The sequence below is a fragment of the Nematolebias whitei genome, chromosome 16 (assembly GCF_014905685.2).
Source record: "Nematolebias whitei isolate Nwh7 chromosome 16, NemWhi1, whole genome shotgun sequence".
In the NCBI taxonomy this organism is placed as follows: Eukaryota; Metazoa; Chordata; class Actinopteri; order Cyprinodontiformes; family Rivulidae; genus Nematolebias; species Nematolebias whitei.
Window position 1 is genome coordinate 4,840,124 of NC_056513.1, and position 4,436 is coordinate 4,844,559.

Here is a 4,436-nt window from a genome sequence, read left to right on the forward strand (position 1 = left end):
CTTCCTGAGGCTGTTAGACTCATGAATCTCTAACCAGAATAATCACTGTGAAAAATCACAACATGTTGCTGCTGATCTGTTTCAATGTTGCTGCTGATCTGTTTCAATGTTGCTGTGTTCATGCGTGCTCATCTGCTCACACGGACTCATGTTCGTGTTTGTGCTGATGTTCAACGTAATGTTTTATGTTATGAGTGCTTGGTGTATAATCAGTTGATGTTTTTCTTAGTTCATATCTTATTGTTGGATGTAACTGGGACCTTGTGTACATAATTTCGCTCCACCACATGTACCACATGAGGTGCGAATGACAATAAAGAAACTCTGACTCTGATGTATGTATATATATATATATATATATATATATATATATATGTAAAGGAACACTGGTCGGTGTCGGATAGAAAGACTGATTTGTGGACCTGTGTAGAACACGCCCAAAACTTCAAGTATCTTATGGGTTTGAGAGGAATTTATATTGAACTGAAAGCTGCTGTAGAAATAAAACGATCATGAAAACTTTGTGACTCGTTACCGACTACAGGATTTGTTCTCGTATACTCTTGAACAATTACAGCCACACATGCTGTGCATTGTTCTTGTAATTACAACAGTCAAGGTTTTGTGTTTCAGTTCAGCTGTGAAGCAAAAGAAACGCTTCTGGAAATCTTTTTTTATTATTATTCTTATTTAAGAGGTGACACAGTTCATGCTCTTTCCCATCAGTTTTACTTGTATATTAGTCTGAAGACCTTTAAAATCAAAACACCATGGACATGATTTATTTTTCCTCTTTTGTTCAGTCTTGTGAAAATAGTCAATAAGAGCAACTGAATTAAACACAGCATTGAACATTTTTCGTGTTTTGGTAAAAGTGCATTTACAGGCAGCTTGTTTGTTGCTCCCGTTTGGACCAGCAGAAAAAAAATCTAAAGACATGTTTGTTGAACATGGGAGCTTCCTATTTAAGGAAATTAGATTTTAACCGATAATCAACAGCCTAAGTTATTGGCCATCTGCGTTGAATTCATGAGGAGCAGCAGCAGAGTGGCTTTTCCTGAATAAAGCTATCAGGGTTTGTGCTATGCATGACTGGAAATGATGGTGAGAGACAGTTTAATAAAGTCCAGGACGGGGAATAAAATGCCAGCAGATTATCCTTTGCAGTGGAAGCTGCCTGGTATTGTTTCTCTTATTAAAAATATGCCAGAAAATAAAAAAAAAGAAGTTGAAGACACTTTAAATCATAAAACACCATTATTGTAATGCACATCAATTTTACTTACCATCATATTATTGACACGCACAAACTTGATTCAGAGAGTGCTTTAAAAATTAATAATTCTGTGAATTCTTATGAAGCATTCACTCTATTGTGAACCATTTATCTTCTGTACAACTGTTGGTGGTGTCTCAGGCCACAGTTTTCATCAATTTCAACAAATCATAAATTAAAACGTTCAGCTCTTTCAAAACAATCATGCAATGACTTTTGGTATTGGTACAACTTTAGCTTTTTGAAATATTTTGCCTTTTCTGACATTTTTGTCCTCATAAAAAATGAATTGAGCTCATTTACATCCTTAAAAGCTTTAGATCTGTTTACAACCGTTTACTGCTCCTTTCACCTTTTGTTCTGCTTCAGCTTCTTTCAGCTTCCTTCTGAAAATTTAAACATTTTTTCAGCTACTTTCAGCTAATTGCAGCTGTTTTGCGCTCCTTTCAGATTATTTGATAACTTTAACATTTTTCTGTTTTGTCTATCTTCTTTCTGCTAATTTCAGCTTGTTATTCTCCTGTCAGCTTATTTATGCTAGTTTCAATTACTTCAGCTAATATTTAGCCGTTGTATTCCAATTTTAGTTTTTTCAGGTTATTCCACTTTATATTTTTTTTTGCACTCGTTTCAACTTCCCCCACCTAATTCAGCAAAAAACATGCTCTCTCCACTTTACTCTAGTAATTTAAGCTTCTTTCTGCTTTCTTTTTAGCTACTTTCAACTTTTTCATATAATTTCCACTTTTTGGGCTAATTTCTGCTTCTTTCATCATAATTGGGCAAACGTGTTTTGATTTCGTCTGCTCCTTTAAGCTTGTTCTACCTTTTCAGCTACCTGTATCATTTTTATTTTTTTATTTTATCTTTTTAGCAAACGTCAGCCATTTTCAGATAAATTCAAGTTGTTCGTAGTAATATCTGCTACTTTCAACCTAATTAACTTATTTCTGCTAATTTCAGCTTGTTATGCTCCTTTCAGGGTATTTCTGTTATTTTCAGCTATTTCTGCTATTTCAGCTATTATTTAGCTGCTTTATGCTAATTTGAGCTTTTTCAGTGAATTCCACTTTTTTTTTTAGCTCATATAAGCTCTTTCCACTTCCTTCTGTTTTTTTTTTGTTGTTTTTTTTACCTTTCCAGCTACTTTTTAACAATTCTGTTTTGCTAATTGCAGGACATTGAATGTATCTAGTTTATACTTGTTTAGATACATGAGGCTACAGACTAACAGAAACTTAAACAAAACTGGTATATATCAGTTTTAGCCTTTCTAAAAATATAATAATAATAATAAAATAAACTATAGGTTTTGTGCTGCAGGCAAACAGTTATAATATGTACATGTGCTAAAGTAAAATGGTTATTACTAACATATTTTGAAGTATTTTAGACCTCAAGTTAGCAGACTGATGAAGAGAGAGTCACGTGTACAAAAAGATACATGCTTTATTTACAAGTGTAGGTTTATGTACAGGGCTGAAAGGGGGGAGAAGGGATAAGGTGAGTATTTGTATTTCTGATTTTCTTATATAGTGGCTCTTGTATGAAGGCTCTTTCTTGCTTGTGGTGGTTTTATAGGTCACGTTGGAGAGGAGGGGGAGAACGAGGTCCTAGGTTTCCAGAGGAGGATGGAAGGTGATCAAGAAGAGGTGAGTTTCATTGGAGAGAGGAACAGGTTGAAGATGTTTGGTAGTTTCTGATCCAGGTTGAAAGGAGCAGGAAGAAGATGATGACAGGACGAGGTCACAAGGAGCGTCTTAGAAGACACGGAGGAGCAGGATTTAAAAGACACACACAAAAAAAATAATAATAATAAATCACGAGATCAGTCATCATTTTCCAGGAACAAGTTTACTGGCTGTTCATTAGTTGCCACGAGGTTTCACAATGTTCCAGCATAGGATGAACGTCTGGCAGGAGTCCAAATACTCAGCAGAGCAGTTTTACAAATCTGGTGCAGGTGTGGATGATGATGATGATCAGCAGCTGTGGAGAAAGGGCTTGTGGCTGGAAACGTAGAAATCCCACAGTTGCCACTACCTCAAATTGTTTGGCAGCTAAGTCTTGATAGATTGGTCATGCACACGTTGGTATTTTAATCACTCCACAAAAGGCTTTATATTGAATCCTTCACTGGCCCTGGTTCATTATGTGAGTGGGTGTGAAATGATGAGAGTCTGTTAATTGCAATGCATTAACAGTATCTCTGTAATAACAGGTAAATATAGAATGGACTGTTCGGTGCTTTACGTTGACAATAATTGAGTTAAAGCAGTGCCTTAATGTGATTATTTACCATTCCACACACCTATCATAGTTTTTTTTTTTATGAGGAAGCTTCAGCGCCTAAGGCTGATTTGTTTTTTCCCACCATGTTTTCCTTACTTCATGCCCTCGCTCTATACATTCACAGCAGGCGGTATGGGTATGTCAGGTTTTTGTGGTCAAGGAGGGCGGGTGAAAGAGCTGTCTGTGTCTTCAGATGGAGATTTTTCTTGGACACTTTTAAAACTATGCGGCACACTAGAAAAGAAGCTCATGCCTTTGAAGTGAAGCAGAGGAGCAGCTTTAAATGTTTATACAGCATCTACAGTGCATATTTATTTATATGTTTTATATTAACGGTAATATATTAAGATCATTTGATAGAACCTTTTCAGTCCTAATGGACAAAGTTTAGATTTTTATTTGAGACACGTAAGTTCAAAAGGAAGCTGATTGTTTGGCCCCTTACTGCGCCCAGTGCTGCTGTTCACCGTATTGTTATTGTGCTACTAGTGCTTAGCGTAGTATTAGTTAAACATTTTTCTTATTTCTTATCTTAGATCTTATTACTGTTTTTTTATTTTACTTTTTATACTTTTGTTGGATGTAACTGGGACCCCGTGTACACAATTTTTTTTTTTTTTTCCACCACATGCACCACATGTGAATAAACTCTGAATCAGTTACTGCTTTGATTTCAGATTGTGCTCTGCCTGTCTGTCTGTCTGTCTGCCTGCCTGTCTGTATGTCTGTCTGTCTGCCTGCCTGTCTGTCTGTCTGTCTGTCTGCCTGTCTGTCTATCTGCCTGTCTTTCTGCCTGTCTGCCTGTCTGTCTGTCTGTCTGCCTGCCTGCCTGCCTGCCTGTCTGTCTGCCTGTCTGTCTGCCTGCCTG